This window comes from Callithrix jacchus, chromosome 4, assembly GCF_049354715.1.
Source record: "Callithrix jacchus isolate 240 chromosome 4, calJac240_pri, whole genome shotgun sequence".
Classification (NCBI taxonomy): domain Eukaryota; kingdom Metazoa; phylum Chordata; class Mammalia; order Primates; family Cebidae; genus Callithrix; species Callithrix jacchus.
This window is the reverse complement of record NC_133505.1, coordinates 62,720,499-62,743,096: the sequence shown is the minus strand read 5'-3', so window position 1 is coordinate 62,743,096 and position 22,598 is coordinate 62,720,499. Positions and strand designations below refer to the sequence as shown.

The 22,598-nt window shown below is 36.4% G+C and overlaps 1 protein-coding gene across 1 annotated transcript in view; it reads right to left on the bottom strand.

Annotated features, from left to right (window-relative positions):
* Positions 1–2,541: 2,541 nt before the first annotated feature.
* TINAG (tubulointerstitial nephritis antigen) overlaps positions 2,542–22,598 on the bottom strand; it is a 179,965-nt gene continuing 159,908 nt past the window's right edge. Inside the window, exon 12 of the mRNA XM_054254125.2 lies at positions 2,542–3,454. The gene's annotated coding sequence lies outside the window, so the exon portion shown is untranslated. The remainder of the gene's footprint in view (positions 3,455–22,598) is intronic.

Here is a 22,598-nt window from a genome sequence, read left to right as displayed (position 1 = left end):
AGATAGATAGATTTACTACAAGTAACTCTATCAGAAAAATTACCAAAATGTTGGCAAAGCAAATTCAGTCAACATCAATTATACAACTTAAAGTTTGTCTAAAGAGACTTATGCATTCTTGCTGCTGTTATGACTGAACTATATGCAGAGCTGCTAGTTTCTCTCTTCAATGGTAGACATTCTCTTTACAATCACTGACTAATTAGTAGTGCTAGCAACACTTCTCTAGATCACAAATGAAGGTAGAGGAGAGGTATTTCATTATCTCCAGTGATAGGTCTTCCTTTTTTAATGAACGAAGGGGAGGAAGTGAGAAGAAGGAAAGAGAGAACAGGAAGTCATCCTCTCAGATACAGGGCCTAATAAAACACCGTATTTCAAAGCAAAATACAATTCCCAATTAAATGTTTCTCAGTAAATAAAATAAGGACAAATGTCAGGATCTTCTCATTTTAGGTTTTTAGATTCAAAAAGACATTTAAACTCGAAATAAAAGGATTATAAACAAAATGCTAGGAAGTTATATTCACAAATATAACCACTCATATTGAATTTCCAAATCATGATTTCAAGTCAAATCAAATCAAATTTCCAATCATGATTTCAAAACGATCATTTGTCATGCAGAATATTTAAAAATTATATATTAGACTCGATGTTATGATAGAGCCTTATTTCATTATTTTCAACATCTGTATACTTTTGAGAATTTTTTGTTTCATTCTAGTTTTGAATATTATACCTGCTGTGCTTCCAAGCAGTACAGAAGAGGACACTTAACCAGAATTATCACCGTCTGTCCAACTGATAGGCCCATCGTGAGCTTGTTATTACTCTTGGCAAGCTCTGTTCTTTCATATCTAAAACGTGTTTGTGCTGAAGCCAAACCAATTACACAATTTCAATCCCAAATTGTTCCAAATTTCTGCTAAATTACAATGTAGAGCAGGTACACGTTTTATTCATTCACTCACAGATGTAGAATATTCAGCTAATACTATATGAAATCCAATTTAACGAAATACATGGGGTTATTGAATAATAAAAGTCCTTTGATCTGTAAAATGCATGCATAGCATAAAAGAAATTTCAATCCCTTTGGGGAATGCACTTATAAAAGAATACATTCATATACACAGTAATGAATACATTTATATATCACAGTAAATGTGATATACTTAATATTTTAATTACATGTTTGATAAATCTACTAAAATTAACAATATAATTTCATATTTTATAACACCTCATTGAAATACCTTGATTCTCTAACAAAAGTAATACAAAATGGAACCCAAAATTATAAAAGATGGAATTTCAGCAGCAAATGCAATAACCTAAAATAATTGTCAATGAGACCTCAAAAGAGTATAAAAAAAGAGGAAAATGTAATTAAAGCTTGTTGAGGAGTTAATCAGGTAAATAGGTATTTTGTTAAAAAATGCAAATAAAAGACATATTGGAATGAGAGATAGAGGGGGCAGATCACTACTAACTTAGGAACATTGTGCCTTAATGATTTTAGAAAAAAAATCTCTTTTGTACCCCTCTCACTAACCTACCCTGGCACAGCATCATTTTGACTGTCGACAATGCGACTAAGACCATCTTATGTGTACCCTAACACCTCTGAAAGAAGGAGAACAAAGAAAGAAGCTGATTTTCTGTCTCATAGCAAGGAATATTCAAGGCAGGCTAAAGTAGCTTGAGAAAAAGAAAGAATTATTTCATGAGTTTTAGAGGATATTGCTGAAAATGGTAAAGGAGCTATAGCAAATAGTGAAATGTCCAGCCACAATAAAAAATAAAATTAAATAGAACAAGTTGAATCTATGAAAACCCACAAGTCCAAAATAGGAAAATAATGTAAAGCATTTAAACAATTATTTATAATGCAAAAGAATGGAGCTCAAATAATATATGATTATACTCATTGATTTTAATTGGTATGGGAGCATTTGAGTATTCTGTTTCTACAATTAAGTACATTTTTGCTTATCAAGTAGAAACCTTTCTCTACCAATTGAATAAATAAAGAATAACAGGAAACTTTATGCTAAATACTCCTGTGAAATGTAGGAACTGTATGAAGAATATGTCATTGTGCATACAAAGACCAAACAAAAAGGAGTTAGCAATGTGTTTCAAAATTATGGCTTAAAAATGTTCTCAAGAGGAGAAGTAATTATCCAGACTCAATCCTTTGTATTGGGCTAAATTATTGATAATGACATATTAATAGGTCAAACATTAATTTTCTGTTATACTAACACTCTGGGTTAATAGAAGAGGAGCTAACAGTGGGAATGTAATACTGGCAAAGTAAAATTTGTCTAAACAATTTTGGGAAAGGGAACAGAATCTACAAAGCTAAAGCTCAGTAGAAATGTTTGGGCTCAGAGAGTTCTGTGGATGTAGCAAGCAAAGTTGAGAAATTAAGAGATGCCCAGCCTGGAGCATTTCTGCCAAGGTTTGGAAAATACGACTAAGTCCATATGCCAACGAAGAATCAATTGATCATCCAGAACTTGCAACTTCAGCTGCAGTGAGACAATCATCTTTTATTTTCGGCTTAGAAGATGGCTATATCCTTCGGAAATAAACCATATGACTGATGAAGTTATTGTAACCCCAAGAAGACCCAAGAAGAATTTAAGAGGGAACATGTTATTGAGAATGAGAATAATAATAAAAATATAATGAAAACAAGTTTATACCCACTGCATGGATAATTTTGTAACTGGATTAAGTATAAATCTTTAAAATTTTTGAGATACTTTCAAATGTTTTGCCTTTTTTACGTTTCTGAAAGTCTTAAATGTGATAGAATACACTTATGATTTTAATTACATGTTTCAAAAATCTAATTAAACAAGTGTTAATCAATATTTAAATAACTGGATAATTTTGCTGTTTACATCTTTTGATATATGTTTTTTTCTGAATGTAAGCATCAAAAGAATATTATTTAATAGCTATATAATACTAAACCATTGAGCATTAAGTAAAGTAAAAATACTTTCAAATATATCTCACCATTCATAAGAGTCTAGTGGACATTAAAGTTAATACTTACATGTGGCAGGTACTGTTTTTGGTTACTTCTCATGTTTTTTCTCTCAGTTTATCCTTATCCTTATAACAGTTCTATGAGTTTTACAGTGTTGTATTTTATAGATGAGGAAACTCCAGCACAAACAAATTAGGTAATTTGTCCTAGGTTACACATCATGTAATCACAGGCTTCACTTGTTCCTGGACTTCACCAATGGTCCCCACTAGTTACATTGCATGTAATGAGCTGTACTGAGTCACTGTTATATTTAAGCTTGAATTCTTCTCTGCAAAGTTGAATTTATGCATGCTGCACCTTTTTTTCGGTCTATATCAAACCAGGGCATTACATTAGTGACAAATGGACTTTATGTTCTCCTTAGTAGATCTCCCCTTAACTCTGTTGAAAAGAATAAAGCAAGACATCACTTAAAATTCAAATTTTTGAAAGAAAGCCTCTGAAGAAAATGTGTTTGCCCAATCCTATAATTCATATTTTAAATGACATTAATAATGTCTAAAGTAGGCAATATTTCAAGTTTAAAATCATTTCAAAACATTAAAAATGTTTTTACCTTTATTTGGAATATCAAGAAATATAGAGACATAGTTGTTCTGAATTATCTAATGTTCTTTCCAGAGTTTAACTTTCTTCATTTATTTGTATTTTTATGTTTGCAAACAAGGTGAGGAGGAGGCTGCAATGAATGAAGATGACAGTTCTGGGAATAATCAGTTCTGCCTTGCCTTGCAGCATTCGCCATAGGCACAGGTTTCCATCTTAATGTTAACGTCCTACTGGCATTTAATGATCATCAGCTACAAAACTCACTCAGGACTTGGATAGTGATGGATAACTAGAATGTATGCTTAAATGTTTCCTAAATATCTGGACTGCTACCTCTGAAAGTAGAAATACGCTATTAAATTAAAAAACAAAATGGCTTTAAAATCTAAGCTAGTCTCCTGAATTAATGATTTTATAACCCAGTCACTTTGACAGGTATGTTCCAGTTCCACATAATGAACCTGAAATGTTCTCTAGAATGGATGAGGGTAGCAATGTCTCCATTTCTACTCCTATATTCTCAAATTACCCTCCAATCCCAGAGAAAATAGTCACCCTTCTTTGCAATGCTGCTTTCAACTTCTATTTATATTCCTTGATGTCATCCAATGTCCTTTTTGACCTTGTTTTCTCAATTGCTTCCTCTCTGTATTTTATTAACTTATATAAGAGTAGTAATCACTCCTGGTGAAATGTTTTCACATATACTGAGTCCTCATGACAGTCCTAAAGTTAGAAATAATACTAGCCCCCTATATTCAAAATCAGGCTTAACTGTACCGTTCCTATCATCCAAGCTCTTTGCATACTAGAAACCCATAAAGAGGAAACTCAGTGTTTTTCTTGCTGCTCATTACCATTTCCAACCCTACTTTGGGGCTCTTATCTGGTAGAATCACTATTGTTTCCTCCTTTTTTTTTTCTTTTTGCACTATTATCTGCCAACCACAAGGACTTATTGTCTACATATGGCCTAGAGTCATCTCTTCCATCTCTAGATTCACAAGTGTTTTGGGTGATGTCAAAGTCTATGATCAGGGCTTATTCAGCAGCCTATCTTTATGTCCCGTGACTTTTCCCAAATTTGCTTCCACAGCCATACCCTGGAACTTATCACAACTCAAATCTGCTACACTCCTGAAATGTTTCACAGAGATATACCTATTTCTATATAGCCTCTTCTCTTTCTTATTCTACCAACAGCAACATCAGAGCTCTATCATTTGTTACAAATATAGCAGTGTTCTGTGTTCACTTCCTTCCCCATGCAGCTTTGGCCCAAGACCAAGCTCATCAAGCTTCATAACCCTATTCTCCATTTTCTACCCACCATACCAACCTTGTAATCCACAGAAATGACTACTTTCTAGTGATTAAAGTTTCTTCTGGAGAAAAGCACCTATTAGGAAGGATTGTTGCTACCAAAAATAATAATAAATAAATCATATCTAGGTCTTAAATATCTCCTGGGAAACATTCTACACATCTTTAGGTTTTATCTACTCCATTCCCTTCAGCTGCTATTCCAGATTTTCACATTTCTCAGGAAATCTTTACACAGCCACATCCTCCCTTAACCTCAGTAAGTAAAACTGCATTCTGTTTTACCAAAAATGTTTAGGCAGAAACAAAAAGTATTTTATCCCTTACTGATATGGTTTGTCTATGTCCCCACCCAAATCTCATTGACAATTCCCACATGTCATGGGAGGAACCCAGTAGGAGGTAATTAAATCATGGGGGTGGGTCTTTCCCATTCTGTTCACACAATAATGATCTGATGGCTTTCAAAATGGGAGTTTCCCTGCACAAGCTTTCTCTTTTTGCCTGCTGTCATCCACATAAGATGTGACTTGCTCCTCCTTGCCTTCCACCAGGATAGTGAGGCCTCCCCAGCCATGTGGAACTGTAAGTCCATTAAACCTCTACTTTTGTAAATTGCCTAATCTTGGGTATGTCTTTATTAGCAGTGTAAAAACAAATTAATACACTTACAAAATCACCTATGGCTGTACCCATCATTTTCACCTATGTATTGGAAGATGTCTCCTCTTCTGTTCCAAGCTAATTATCCCATCTATACTCCCAATTCCATCTCTGCATTAACTTATTATCTTAACCTGGATTCTCTCAAAAGCAGAGCTTGAAATAAAGGATTTTGTGCAGATAGTGTCTTGGGATTGTACCCAGAGAGAGAGAGGGTATGGGAAACAGAAAGATGAAACAGGATAAGGGAAAATAAGTGCAAAGATATAATTTTAAATTGGCCACCCAACAAGCATCTTGTTCATATATAATCTTCTCAGAAGCTTTGAGAAACACAAAAATTGTCCACCAAGGGGACAACATTTACAAGTATTTCTCTATCAACTTCCATCTCCTATTGGTCAAAGGTGGTCCCACAGACATCAGCTCCCTAATACATACTTCTGAAAATTTTCCAATATCAGACTAGATGGTCAATAGTCTACTTAAGGTTGCCTTGTGAAATTTCCATAGGTATCTGAATAATATTCATTATGTGGTCTCCACATAATAAGCACACATATACATACACACACTGTTCCTGTTGTAGTTCCCCCATTACTCATCTAACTAATTGCCTAAGCCACAGAACTAGAATTATCCTTGATCTTCCTTGTTAGTTTTTCACTCCAATATTTCACAATTTCTCTCTGATCCTTACCTCCTTGATCGCTTTAAATTAATCCCTTCCTTGTATTTCTTCTGCTCCTGTATTATTTCAGGCTCTCGTCATTTTTCACTCTGATTACTCTAATTTCTATAGTTTTGCTGGCATTTGCTCAATCATTTTTTAATTACTTTCAGTATGAGTTGCAAAAGGTCCAAATCTGGCCGGGTGCGGTGGCTCATGCCTATAATCCCAGCACTTTCGGAGGCCGAGGTGGGTGGATCACGAGGTCAAGATATTGAGACCATCCTGGCCAATATGGTGAGACCCCGTCTCTACTAAAAATACAAAAATCAGCTGGGCGTGGTGGCACATGCCTGTGGTCCCAGGGACTTGGGAGACTGAGGTGGAAGAATCGCTTGAACCCAGGCGGAGGTTGCAGTGAGCTGAGATTGTGTCACTGCACTCCAGCCTGGAGACAAGGATATATAGGTGCAAATAGTTTATGGGCAAGTTATACCTGAAAGCAGAGTAAGGGAATAGAAAAAGCATGAGGTAGAATTCTTCCTACCAAAGGATGTAGAAGTTGATAATTGCTCTTGGATTGTGCTGTGTGTAGGGTAAACATGTGATCAGGAAACAACCAACCAACCAACCCTTGGGCAAAAAAAGACATACTTTTGTCATTTTGCTATTTGTTTCCTATTTGACTTAAATAGTTTTTTGGTCCCCACATTACTGGCTTATTTTGTGTTTAGTTCTTTTTTTTTTTTTTTTTTTGGTAATAAAACATTTACATTCCTTTCTCATTTACTTTTGTAAATATTTTATAGCTATTTTCTTTGTGGTTACCATGGAGATTACATTTAACATCCTAGAGATATAACACTGTAACTTGAATTTATAGCAGCTTAACTTCAACAAAATACAAAACTCTGCCAGTTTAAAAGCTCTGTCCTGACCCTTTTGCTGGTGAATATTACAAAATTATATCTTTATATGTTATATGCCTCAAGCTAAGATTTATTTAAAATTCATTAGCCACTTATATTATATAAAAAATAAAATGTGGATTTATGAACCAGTTATAATAGTAACAGCTTTTAGATAAATAATTGTTTTTTAAATGTTTTAATCTTTTAAATTGTTATACCCCAGTGAGTTAGAAGGAAAGCGCTACACTCTGGGTTCCAATTGAGAGTCCTTTATTGCCAGTAACCAAGAGTCAGCTTGTGCTCAAAATCTCTTGGCCCCAAAGAGGGGGACGTGATTTCCTTTTATACCTAACCTAGAAGAGAGAGGAGGGTGAGTCTAGCTGAAGCAGAATTTTACAGAAGCAGAACAAGCAAGTTAGTAGGAGGAAGCTGGTAACCAGGAGGCAGGAGGTTCCCATAGTTGCTGGTTACTAAGAGCATTTCCATACAATCATCAAGGTGGGTATTTTCACAATAGTAGGTAGACTTGCCAAGCACGGTGTGCTTACAACAGTTACAGGTACTGAGAACAGCATGACCCAAACCTCAACAGTTCAAGGCTCTGAGTACAGCGTGACCCAGTAAGTCACCTGAAGGGGCCAGGGCAGGGAGGGTGAAGCTAAGCTGGTTAGTTCTTTTGAAAATCACATAGAAAATGAAAGTGAAGTTATAAACCATTATTACAATACGACTTGCTTTTATAATTGTTAATGGATTTACTTTTGTTGAGATAATTATTTCTTTATATGACTTGCAGTTACTGTCTAGTGTCCTTTCCATTCAAATCGCTGGGCTCCCTTAAGCATTTCTTACCGGACAGGTCTAGTGGTAACGAACTCTCAGATTTGTTTATCTGCAAATACTTTAATTTCTCTCTCACCTTTGAAGGACAGTCTTACTATATATAGGATTTTGGTTAGTACTTTCTTTTTATTTTTGCACTTTGAATAAATTAACCCACTGACTTCCTGACCTTTAAAGTTTCTGATGAGAAATATGTAGATAATCCCATTAAGAATCCCTTGTATGTGACGAGTTGCTTCTCTCTTTGTTTTTAAGACTCTTTCTTTGCCTTCAGTTTTAAATAATTGATTACAATATGTCTTGGTGTGGGTTTTCTTTTTTGAGTTCATCTTACTTGGAGGTCGTTAAACTTATTGGATGATTATATCCATATCTTCTATCAAATTTGGGGAGTTTTCAGTCATTACTTCTTTAAATATTCTTTCTGCCCCCTTCTCCCTTCTTCCTCTGGAATTCCCACAATATACATATTGTTCCATTAGGTCTGTTAGATGTTATTCCACAGGTCCTTTAAGCTCTGTTCAGTTTTCTTCAAATAATTTTTGACAAGGGTTCCAAAACCATTCAATGGGAAAAGGATAGTCTTGTCAACAAATGGTGCTAGAGAAACTAGATATTCACATGCAAAATAATCAAACTGGGCTCTTGCCTAAAATCGTATACAAAAATTAGCTCAAAATACATCAAAGGCCTAAATGTAATATCTAAAACATACAGTGAATGTACAGATTGTATGTGGCAGTGATTTCTTAGATATGATACCAAAGACGCAGGCAACAAAAGAAAAAATTAACAAATCGAACTTCATGAACATTTTTAAAAATTATACATCAAAGACACTATCAACAGAAAAAGAAGTGATCCACAGAATGGGAGAAAATATTTGCTAATCATATATGTGATAAGGGATAGAAAACCAGAGCAGATAGAGAACTCCTAAAACTCAAAAACAACAAAAAGAACAAACAACCCAATTCAAAAATAGGCAAAGGACTATGTAGTCATTTCTAAAAAGATATACAAATGGCTAATTAGCACATGAAAGGATACTTAGCATTAGAAGGATACTAATCATTAAATGCAAATCAAAACTACAGTAAGATAGCACCTTACATTATAATGAGAGTAATGACAACAGCCTCATCAGAATGGCTAACAAAAAAATGTAAGAAAGAAAGCAACTAATGTCTGCAAAAATGAGAAGTCAGAAGCACTTCCTGAATGTTCTTCACATGTACCCCAGAACCTAAAACGCAATAAAATCCTTCTGAGGAAAAAAAAAAGAAGAAAATGTAAAATTGTACCACTGCTTGGAAAACAATATGGTGATTCCTCCAGAAATTAAAAATAGAATTATCATATGATGCTGCAATTTCACTTCTGGAAAGCGATGTCTGTATATCCATGTTTATAGTAGCAAGTTTTACAATAGCTAAAACATGGAAGCCACCCAAGTCACTATCAACAGATACATTGCTAATCAAAATGTAGTACATACTGTTCAACCTTAAAGTGCAAGAAAATTCAAACATATGCCACAACATGGATGAACCTTGAGGATATTATGCTACGTATAACAAACCAGTCACAGAGAAAAAAAAAACAAAACAAAACTGTGATTCCACTTATATGAAGTATTTAGAATAGTAAAAATGGTAAAAAACAGAAAGTAGAATAATGATTGTCTAGGGTTGGGTGGAGGGGGTAGAATGTAGACTAATTGTTTAATGGGTAAAGAGTATCAGTTTTACAAGATGAAAGTGTTAGAGAAATGGATGATGCCAATTGTTGCACAGCATTATGAATATATTTAATACCACTGATCTGCATATTTAAAATGGTTAAGATGGTAAATTTTATGTTATGTATGTTTTACACATTATGTAAAATAGAAATGGTAAAACTTTCTATTAGGATTTTGGCAATGTTTAGCTGAATACTGTGCTTTAGGATCTCTCACAAGGCTGCAATCAAAGTTCAACTGGGGCAAAATTTTCTTCCAAGAACATTCATTTTAGGCAAGATTCAGTTCAATGTGGATTGTAGCATCAAAGGTCTCAGTTCTTTGCTTGTGGTTGCCCGGAGGCCACTCTCAAGTTTTGCTATGCGGACCTCTCCAACATGGCTACTTGCTTCATGAAACCTAGAAAGATACTCCGCTAGCAAGATAGAAGTTAAAATTCTCTGTAATTGAATAATAAAAGTGGCATCTCATCACTTTTGCTGTATTGTATAAGTTAGAAGCAAGTTATTAAATCAGGCTATACTCATGAAGAGAATATTATATGAATGTGTGAATCCTAGGAGGTAGGATTATTTAGGGCCTCTTAAAAACTACCTATCACACTTTTCCAAATTCTCCCCACATCTCTAACATGTGATTTTCAGTGTAATCATGCAAAGTACACATTTGTGTTTTTAAAAAATGGATCATGTTACGTCAAACCTTTGTGTCTTTGTAAACTTGCATTCTGCCTTGAGTGGCCCCCTAATCTGATCAGTTAACTAACCTCTCTATGTTTAATTCACTTAATTACACTAGTTAAATTTAAATGTCTGGCCTTTGTGTTCTCACAGCACCTTGTTCAAATATATATTGTTGCTCGTAACCCTGTAATCTAATTGTTTATTTACTCATCATCTCATTCCCTAAACTATTAATCTCCTGAAGCCTATATCCTGTTTGAACCTTAGCACAGTGTCTGAAACGTTATGAATGCCTAATTAATATATCTTGGACAAATGAATGAGTGTATATTATTTTCATCTTATACATTAGGGAATTAAGAGAAAATAAATCAGGGGGTTATTCAATATCTCACAGCTTATAAATTAGAAAGCCAGTTTTAAATAGATGCTCTTTATTCCATACATAGAAAGGTGTATCCTGCTTCAATTTATTTGTATCATATGCTATTATCAACTGAAACCCCTTAATTCTGTCATTTTATTCATCTTCCATTCTACCAGTAACCATACCTCTTTACTATACTTGTCAATAGTCTTGATTTTGTTCTGCATATGACACATAGCACTTGTTTATGTCCTAACCTCTTTGAGTCTGGTCTTTTGAATCCTACAACACTACATTGTGTAACATTCTGAGAAACTGGTGACAGACAACTCATCCTAGATAAATTATTACTCCCCTTTTTATAACCTTCAATGGTTATCAGTTTGTACATGTTTACATCCACATTTCTTCATTCCTTAAAGTGTCAGTGTTTTTACCTGTGAAGGAAGGGAGTAATATACTCCAATTCCTGAGATGAAAGATTAGATTAAGTGATATAAAATAGATTCCTGGCTCACAATAAATGCACAGTAAATAAATATACTATTTTTAGTTTTTAAAACGCAGTTTCTACTTCAGCAGTCAGGTCTATTCACTGTCTTATAAATTTGCCTGGCACACTTAGGCTTTGGTGACTTTCCCCTACATAATTACCCCTATGACCTTTTACAGTCTCTTTAAATAATCAAATTCTAATTACTCTTCAAAGTAATAATCTTATTATGCCTCCTCCTTAAAGCCTTATCCATTTTGAAGGGAATGAGTTATTCCTTCTCTGTAATCATTTAACAGATAAAGGTATAATCTGTATCACTCAGTTGACTCTTAGAGCCTGTGCTTTGTTACAAATGGTTCCAGAGTATGCAATTTGTCTCTCTACCTAGAATCTAAGCTTCTTGAAGGCAGAAAGAATGTGTCTCCTCTTTATTATCTTCTGTTCTTTAGAACAGAACAGTTATCTGGCTATCTGCCACTTGTTCCTACATGCCCCAAATGCTCCAGTCATTGTAGTCTTTTCAGCAAACCTGCCATGACATACTTAGGAATTTGGTCATGATGTTCCTACAATATCCTTCCTTCTGTATTCATTCAAACGGTTACTTTCAAGTCTCATCTTCTCCATGACGTCTGCTCAAATACTTCAATCCCCATATTCTTTCTCCTATAAAATCCTAAAGTTACCATTATTACATGTTCACTACAAGGGCCATGGCATGTACATCTGAATCTTGTTTGGTGTTTGACACTCTAAGACTTAGTGATGAATATTTATTGGTTTATTTGAAAAATATCTTTTTTATTTTCTCATGTTTTTATTTTATAAAATTTTATATTTTTATTTTATAAAAATATAGCCTAACAACATGTAAACTATTATTACTATAAGAAGTAGTCAAAAAAAAAAAAAGAAGTAGTCAGAGAGAGAAGACTATGTTCTATGCCTATGGTTAATAGGAGTAACACACCATTTTCCTCATAAGGATGCCAAGTTAACATATAATTATTTCTTAAAAGATGTTAAGTCAAAATATATCTGAAATGGGTAAAATATTTCACTAATGTGATGTAAATTATTTCCCTTACAAATATGCCAGAAACTTAAGTTTTACATATGTGGATTTTACTTTTAAAAAATGTTTTACCAAATTGCACTATTACAGACATTTGCCTTTTTCCTAGGTTAGTCATCTTTTCATAACGATTCATAATCTTTTACAGAGTCCCTTAAAATCAGAATCCCTTTCATAAGAACAATTTTGAGGGGAAAAACACTTTTGTGCATTTCCCATCAATTGTAAATAGATTCAAAGTGGTTGTTGAGATATGTGGGTTTGACATCATCCTTCGACAGAGAAGGATCAAGGGAAGAAAATGAAACATGCTTTTGTGTGCTAATGGTCTTGCTCTGCATTTATTCGTTTAACACTACACGGATCTTAATGTAAACAGGTTCTAAAGATGCCCATTTATGGGAAAATACTTTAGAACCTATTAGAAAGGCAAGAGTTATCTAGCCAATAATGAGTTATCTAGCTAATAAAGAACTATCTAGCCATTAATGGCCAGTGCAGAAAAATGTCAACGATGTTGACTTCTTTGCTTGCAATAGCATCAGGACTATGTCAAATCTGCTCTTATTCTCATCTAGAACCACATTGTACAAATTAGGGGTTCGCCAACTACAGCCCATGAACCAAATTCCTCTTTTTCACCTGTTTTTATAAGTAGTTATATTGGAGCATAGACACATCCATTCATTTATATAATGTCTATAGCCATTTTGACAATACAGAAGCAGAGCTGAATAGTGAAATGGAGGCAGCAAAATCTAAAATATTTATTATCTGGCCCTTTATACAAAAGGTTTACCAAACTCTACTTTAAAATATATTATGTAAAATTCTTAATCTGGGGTTTACCTGATGAATACATGCCATCTTTGTCCTTATCAAGGGATTTGGAGAATCAATGAAAAGGACAATGGGACTGAAATGTGCATTTGTAATGAATTAACTAGTAATTCTTATCATGTATACATGGCTACTGTTGTAATTTTCCATATTATTATTATTGGTCAAATTTGTTAAGCCTCCTTTATGTGCCAAGCACCTTATATGCAGTATCTCATGTATTAGACACAAAAAACTTTGCAACATATTCTGTATTATAATGTCAATTTTTGAAATCATGAGACTGAAGAGCAAAGAACTAAAGTAACTCGACCAGGGTTACACACTAAGGAACAGGTAGGGCAGGAGTCAAAATCCAAATCTATTCAAATCTACAATTTATATTCAGCAGACAACCCTACAAACTGGGAGAGAAATAAAGGAATATAGAAAACTCAATTTGTGACTGATCCTGCAATAAGCTGTCTAAACAGTTGTTTATATTACAGACAAAAGAAATGCATCTGGAGAGTAAGCATATCTGAAAATAATAACTTAAGCATACTCTTAAAATAACGCTGTATGGGCCGGGCATGGTGGCTCATGCCTATAATCCCAGGACTTTGGGAGGCCGAGGGAGGTGGATCATGAGGTCAAGAGATCGAGACCATCCTAGTCAACATGATGAAACTCCGTCTCTACTAAAAATACAAAAATTAGCTGGGCATGGTGGTGCGTGCCTGTAGCCCCAGCTACTCAGGAGGCTGAGGCAGGAGGATTGCTTGAACCCAGGAGGGGGAGGTTGTGGTGAGCCGAGATCGTGCCATTGCACTCCAGCCTGGGTAACAAGAGCGAAAAACTCTGAATAAAAAAAAAAAAAAACCTGTATGATATATGCATCTGAATATGTGTTTTGAGCTAGGGAATCAGTAGTGGCCAATCTGGAGATTGTTCCTTGTCCATGAGGAGCATCTGAGCCTTCATCCCATCCTGTGTAACAGGTCATACAGGGGATTTGGGCCCTGAGTTTTGCATTAAATGAAGGCTATCATGTGGAGGTCATTAAGGGGAAGGTATAAGGTGAAAATGCTACATATACTGCATGCTGTTTGTACGTGGTTGTCATTTTCCTGTCCAGTCCACTGCTACTTTGTTGTGCTGCTATCTTGTACAGCCCCCTACTGCTGGACTGTAGGAAGGCAGATACATAAGACCTACCACCAACGGACTGTATATAAGGTGCATATCTTGTCCAGCCTGCTGCCACTGGACTGTTTCTGTATGTAAGGCAGTTCTTCTATCCAGCCCTCTGCTATTGGACTCTCTTCCCTGTATATAATCCCCTAATAAAGCCCCATGTCTCATTAGCTGGCTCTGGGTCTCTTCCTGGGTATCTTGAACCTGATGCCTTCCTTATTGAGGTTAATAGGGGTTCGTCACAGCATCATACATTGACTCTGGGAGGCACTTGAGGCATTGTAAATTTATTGTTCTATGTAATTTCCAAATCAGCCTCTGAACTGAGCTCCATTATCTACCACTTTTGCAAATGAAAAGAGAAAAGGTTAGGCTACTCTTTGCAGGTCACAAAGAAAATAACAACAGGTCCTCTGTTAAATTACTCTATAGTGTTCTACCCATTAGTCAATAAACAATACCTACACAACCAAAGCTTTAAACAACTTTTAAGTTTCTTGCTCATAAATATGAGCAGATATCTAAGACACATTAGACATTAAGGAAATATTCTAACATAAAAACAAGTAACAAAAAGGAAGTAATCAAAGAGATTGAGGGAGCAAGATGGTGGAATAGACGGCTCCACTGATTGTCTTCCGTCCCCCCAAGCACACTAAGTTAACAACTATCTACAAAGAGAAAAACATCTTCATAAGAACCAGAAATCAGGTGAGCATTCATCACCAAAATTCATGTGAGTGCCAGCTCTGTATCACTGAAAGAGGCACTGAAGAGATAGAAGAAACAGTTTCGAATCACCGACATCGCCACTCCCCCACCCTAACGGCAGTGGCAGCGTGGTGTGCAGAGCATCTTTGGGTATTGGGGGAGGGCACAGTAATTGTGAGGCATTGGACTCAGTGCTGCTGTCCCATTAGAGCAAAAAGGAAAAGTAAGCCATACTCCGTTGCTGCCTGCCTATGGAGAAAGCATTTAAACCAGCCCTAGCCAGAGGGGGTCGCTGATCCCAGAGAATCAAACTTGAGGTCCTGGAAACCTTATTATCATGGGCTAAGTGCTTTGTGCTCTAAATAATATAGGCTAGCCCATAAGTACTGTAACTCTTGGGAAAGTCCTAGTGCTAAATTAACCCCAGAGACAGTGGACTTGGGGGGCGTATGACCTACTAAGATACCACTTGGGTAGCTAAGAGAGTGCTAGCATCGCCCTTGCCCTTGCCCCAGCTGGCACAGCTGATGGCTCCAAAAGAGAACCCTTCGTTCTGCTTGAGGAGAGGAGAGGAAGACTGGGGAGAACTAGTATTGCATATTGCACACCACCTCAGCCACAGCAGGATAGGGCACCAATAAGAGTTCTGAGGCCCACAATCCAGATCCAGATTCTGAATGGCATTTCTAGACACACCCTGGGCTATTGCCTTGAATTTTGGAAAGGCCCAGTGCTGGCATCACCTACTAGCTAAAGAGCCCTTGGGCCATAAATAACTAGCAGTGATAACCAGGTACTAAATCTGAGGGCCTTGGGTGAGCCTCTGAGACTTGCTGGCTTCAAGTGAGACTCAGGACATTTCCAGCTGTGGTGGCTATGGGGCAAACGTTTGAGAAAAGTAGAAAGCAAAGTAAACCGGGCTTTGTTTTGCATCTTGGGTACTGATACAGAAGGAGGGCAGGGAGGTGTTGGGAGGAGAAGGGCAAGTCCCTGGCAATGGCCCAACCCCCGGGCCTGTGCCCATGGACCTAGGTGAAGATAGGCCCTCCGGCCTTGGTGCCCAAATGTTGCATTTCCCAAGACCACCCTGGCCTGCCATGCCCCTATCCTATGCCTACAAAAACCCCAAGCCCCTAGCAGGCGAACACACAGGCGGCTGGACATCAAGAGGAGCACATCAGTGGAGGAACACACAGGCAGCTGGAGGTGGAGAGAAATGCACTGGCATAGGAGCATGCTTGGCACAGGAACACACCAGCAGCACACTGGCAGGCCACTGACAGGTGGAACAATGTGGAGTTTGACTGGGGCAGTCAGAGGAGAGTCAAGGTTCCCATGTGGCCTGACTCCAGGGGAAAACCAAGTCTCTCTGGCTCCGCCTTTTGCTGAGAGCTACTTCCACTCAATAAAACCTTGCAGTCATTTTTGAAGCCCACATGTGATCCAATTCTTCTGGTATACCAAGGCAAGAACCCCGGGATAGAGAAAGCCCTATGTCCTTGCAATAAGACAGGGGTCTAATTGAGTGGACTAACACAAGCTGCTGATGGACAGCTAAACTAAAAGAGCATCCTGTAACACACACCTACGGGAGCTTCAGCTGTAAATATTCATCCCTAGACGCTGCCATGAGGTCAGACGCCACAGCCTGCCCATCTGTATGCTCCCCTAGAGGTTTGAGCAGCGGGGCACTGAAGAAGTGAGTCACACCATTATCGCATGCCCTGCAAGTGGGACAAGGGAACTTTTCCCATTTCGATTCGAGCATGGCCACAGGGGAATAGAGCACCAAGTCGCTCTTGGGGTCCCTGATTTCAGGACTTGAATTTAGTACAGCATCTTTGGACCTGTCCTGGGCCAGAAGGGAGCCCACCACCCTGAAGAATGAGTTCCAGACCAGACAATATTCACCACAAATTTACTTCAGAGCCCTTGGGAAGCATCTTGAGATGTGCCCTGGTCCAGAAGAGAGCTCACTGCCCTTGGACCTTAAGAGAACATCAGCAGTAGTGTGACAGTACTCACTATGGCCTGGCTGGCCAGTGGCTACAAGGTGAGTCTCCTCTGACTTTGGAAAGGGTGGAGAAGAGTGTGAAGGACTGTATCTTGTGGATTGAGTGCCAGCTCAGCGACAGTATAATAGAACACCAAGTAGACTTCTAAGATTTTGGACCCTAGTCCCTGTCTTCCAAATGGCACCTTGGACCTTGGACCCCCTTGGGTCCTACAGGAACTTGCCACCCTGAAGGGAAGGACAGTTCACAGTTTTGGCACCTGCTGACTGCAGAGCCCCATGGCCTTGAGTAAACATAGGCAGTAGCCAGGGAGTAGTTACAGGAGGCCTTGAGTGGGACCCAGTGCTGTACTGGCTTGAGGTATGACTCGACATAGTCAAAGTGGTGGTGGCCACAGGGATGTGTGTGTAACTCCATCCCCAGCTTTAGGTGGCTCAGAAAGCAGAAGGAAGAGAACAAGAGTCTCTGTCTAGTAACCCAGAGAATACTCCCGAATCTTGTCCGAGACCATCAAAGCAGAACCTCAACAAGTCTGCAAAAACCAGTGTTACCAGACTTGTGGCACTCCCTAAAAGCAGATGCAGCTTACATCACAACACCCAAGTTTTATTTTATTTTTTTAGGATATATGGATATCATTCACAAGAGAAACAGGTACAAGCAAGCCCAAACAGCGAAGACTACAGTAAATCTCTAACTTGTCAATGTCCATTCACCAAAGAATATCTACTAGCATCAACACCATCCCAGGAAAATAACCTCACTACATGAAATAAATAAGCTACCAGAAACCAGTCCTGGAGAAACAGATATATATATATATATAATGGTTTGAACAGAGAATTCTGTATATAATATAAAATACCTGTGTTAAGGAAACTCAAAAAATTCAAGATAACTCACAGAAGGAATTTAGAATTCTATCAGGAAAAAAAAAAGATATTGAAATAAATTAAAAGACTCAAGCAGAAATTCTGGAGCTGAAAAATGCAATTGGCATTCTGAAGAATGCATCAGAGTCCTTTAATAGAAGAATTGATTGAGCAGAAGAAAGAATTAGGGAGTTTGAAGACAGGCTATTTGAAAACACAGAGGAGACAAAAGAAGTACTTTGGGAGGCCGAGGCGGGTGGATCACGAGGTCAAAAGATCGAGACCATCCTGGTCAACATGGTGAAACCCCGTCTCTACTTAAAATACAAAAAAATTAGCTGGGCATGGTGGTGCATGCCTATAATCCCAGCTACTCAGTAGGCTGAGGCAGGAGAATTGCCTGAATCTAGGAGGCAGAGGTTGCGGTGAGCCAAGATCACGCCATTGCAATCCAGCCTGGGTAACAAGAGCAAAACTCCGTCTCAAAAAAAAAAACAATGATACACACTTACAGGATCTAGAAAATCACTTCAAAATGGCAAATCTGAGTTACTGGTATTAAAGAGGAGAAGGTAGATAAAAAGATAGGAGTACAAAGTTTATTCAAAGAAACAATAATAGAGAACTTCCCAAACTTAGATAACGATATCCATATCCAAATAAAAGAAGGTTATAGAACACCAAGTAGATTTAACCCAAAGAAGATTACTTCAAGACACTTAATCATCAGTCTCCCAAAATCAAGCAAAGGACAGAATCCTAAAAGCAACAAGAGAAGAGAAACAAATAACATACAATGGAGTTTCAATATGTCCAGCAGGAGCCTTTTCAGTGGAAATCTTACAATCTAGGAGAAATAGCATGTCATACTTAAAGTGCTGTAAGAAAGAAAAAAAATTCTTTAGAATGTATATCCAACAAAAATATCCTTCAAACATGAAAGATAAATAAAGAGTTTCCCACATAAAGAAAAGCTGAGGGATTTCATTAGCACCAAACCTGTCCTGCAAGAAATACTAAAGACAGTACTTCAGTCAGAAAGAAAAGAATGTTCATGAGCAATCAGTAATCACCTGAAGGTACAAAACTTACTAGTAACAGTAACTGCCCAGAAAAACACAGAAACATTTTAACATTGTAACTGTGGTGTATAAACAACTCATTTCCTAAGTAGAAAGACTGAATGATGAACCCATCAAAAATAATAACTACAACAACTTTTCAAGATGGGTAGTATGATAACATATAAATGGAAACAACAAAAAGTTATAAAGCAGGGGACTATAATAAGGCATCAATTTTGAATTAGTTTTCTTTTTAGCTGTTTATTCAAACAGTATTAAGTAGTTAACAGGTTAAAATAATGGATTAGGAGATAGTATTTGCAACTCTCATGGTAACCTGAAACCAAAATACAATGGATATGCAAAAAATAAAAAGCAAGAAACTAAATCGTATTACCAGAGAAAATAACCTTCACTAAAAGAAGACAGAAAGACCACAAAACAATGAGAAAACAAATAACAAAATGTCAGGAGTAAGTCCGTACTTATTAGTAATAACATTGAATGTAAATGGACTAAACTCTACAATTAAAAGACATAGAGTGACTAAATTAGTGAAAAACAAAATACATTGTTCATTTTCTACAAGAAACATCTTACACCTAAAAAGACACACATAGACTAAAAATAAAGGGATGAAAAAGCATATTCCAGGCCAGTAGAAACCACAAAAATAGCAAGAGTAGCTATATTTATATCAGGCAAAATATATTATACATTATATATAAATCTATTATATATATTATATGTTATATAACCTATAATATATATTATTTTAAGACTAAAATTATGAGAGGAGACAACGAAGGTCACTATGTAGTAATAAAGGGGCCAATTTAGCAAGAGGACATAACAATTTTAAATATATATGCACCCAAAATGGAGCACTCAGATATAGAAAGCAAATATTACTAGAGCTAAAGAGAAAGCAAGGCTTCAACACAATAATAGCTGGAGATTTCGACACCCCACTTTCAGCATTGGACATATCTTTCAGACAGAAAGTAAACAAAGAAACATCAGATTTAATCAGCACTACAGAACAAAAAGACCTAACAAATATTTACAGAACATTTTATCCAAGAGCTGCAGAATACATATGCTTTTCCTCAGCACATGAATTATTCTCAAGGATGGATCATATGTTGGGTCTCAAAAAAGTCTTAAAACATTCAAAAAAATGAAATAATATCAAGCCTATTCTCTGGCTACCATCAAATAAAGCTAGAAGTTAATAACAAGAGGAATTTTGGAAATTATACAAACACATGGAAATAAAGCAATATGCTCCTGAATGACCAATAAATCAATGAAAAAATTAAGAAGGGCATTGAAAAGTTTTTGAAACAAATAATAATGGAAACACAACATACCAAAATCTCTGGGATACAGCAAAAGGAGTACTAAGAGGAAAGTTTATAGCAATGATATGCTTTCATCAAAAAGAAGAAAAACTCCAATTAATCTAAAATTGCATCTTTTTTTTTTTTTTTTTTTGAGACAGAGTTTTGCTCTTGTTACCCAGGCAAATGGCGCGATCTCGGCTCACTGCAACCTCCGCCTCCTGGGTTCAGGCAATTCTCCTGCCTCAGCCTCCTGAGTAGCTGGGATTACAGGCACACGCAACCATGCCCGGCTAATTTTTTTTTGTATTTTTAGTAGAGACAGGGTTTCACCAGGTTGACCAAGATGGTCTCGATCTTTTGACCTCGTGATCCACCCACCTCGGCCTCCCAAAGTGCTGGGATTACAGGCTTGAGCCACCACGCCCGGCCTAAAAATGCATCTTAAAGAGCTAGAAAAGCAAGAACAAACCAAATTCAAAATTATAAAAAAAAAAAAATAATAAAGATAAGAGCAGAAATCCATAAAATAGAAGTGAAGCCAACAATACAAAAGATCAGTGAAACAAAAGTCAGTTCTTTGAAACATTAAACAAAATTGACAAACCTTTAGCCAGACTAAGAAAAAAGAGAAAAGATCCAAATAAATAAAATCAGAGATGAAAAAGCAGACATTTCAACTGATACTGCAGAAATTCAAAGGATTATTTGTGGCTACTGTGAGCAACTATATGCCAATAAACTAGAAAGTCTAGAATAAATAAACCAATTCCTAGACACATACAACCTACCAAGATTGAACCAGAAGAAATCCAAAACCCCAACTGACTAACATCAGCTAATGAGATCGAAGCTGTAATAAAAATTGTCCCCGGAAAGAAAAGCCCAGACCTGAAGGCTTCACTGCTGAATTCTACCCAACATTTAAAAAAGAACTTATACCTATTCTCTTCAAACTATTCTGAAAAATAGAGGAGGAAGGAAGATTTCTAAACTCATTCTACAAGGCCAGTATTACGCTGATTCCAAAACCAAAGCCACATCAAAGAAAGAAAACTATAGGCCAACATCTCTGATGAATATTGATGCAAAAATCCTCAAAAAATACAGCAAACTGAATTCCACTATACATTAAAAAGATCATTCATCATGGCCAAGTGGGATTTATCCCAGGGAGGCAAGCACGGTTCAACATACAAAAATCAATCAGTTTGATACATCATATCAAGATAATGAAGGATAAAAACTATTAGATCATTTTAATTGATGCTGAAAAACCATTTCATAAAATTCAACATTGCTTCATGAGAAAAGAACCCGTCAAAAACCTGGTTATATGAGGAATATACCTCAACATGATGAAAGCTATATATGACAGACCCATAGCTACTATCATTCTGAATGGGGAAAAGATGAAATTCTTTTCTCTAAAATCTGGAACACAACAAGGATGCCCACTTTTACCACTGTTCAATATAGAACTGGAAGTTCCAGCTAGAACAATCAAACAAAAGAGAAAAATAAAAAATAAAAAACATCCCCATTGGAATGGAAGAAGTCGAATTATTCTCGTTTGAATATAGTATGATCTTATATTGGAAAAACTAGACTCCACCAAAAAAATACTAGAACTGATAAGCAAATTCAAAAAGTTGCAGGATACAAAATGTACACTAAAAAAATCAACAGCATTTTTCTATATAACAACAGTGAATACTGTGAAAAATAAATTTAAAAAGTAATCTCATTTATGATAGCCACACATAAAACTAAATTTCTAGGGATTAATCAAATAAGTGAAAATTTTCTATAATAAAAACTATAAAACATTGATGAAAGAAATTAAAGACACAAAGAAATAGAAACATATTTTATGTTCATGGATTGGAAGAATTATTGTTATTAAAATGTCTATACTACTGAAAGTGATCTACCCAAAGCAAGATTCAATGCAATCCTTATCAAAACTCCAATGACATTCTTCATAAAAATAAAAAAAAGAATCATAAAATTCATATGAAAGCACAGAAGACCCAGAATAGCCAAAGCTATCCTAAGCAAAAAGAATAAAATAGAAAAAAATCACATTACCTGACATCAAATTATACTATAGATCTATAGTAAACCACACAGCATAGTACTGACATAAAATCAGACATATAAACCAATGAAAGAGAATG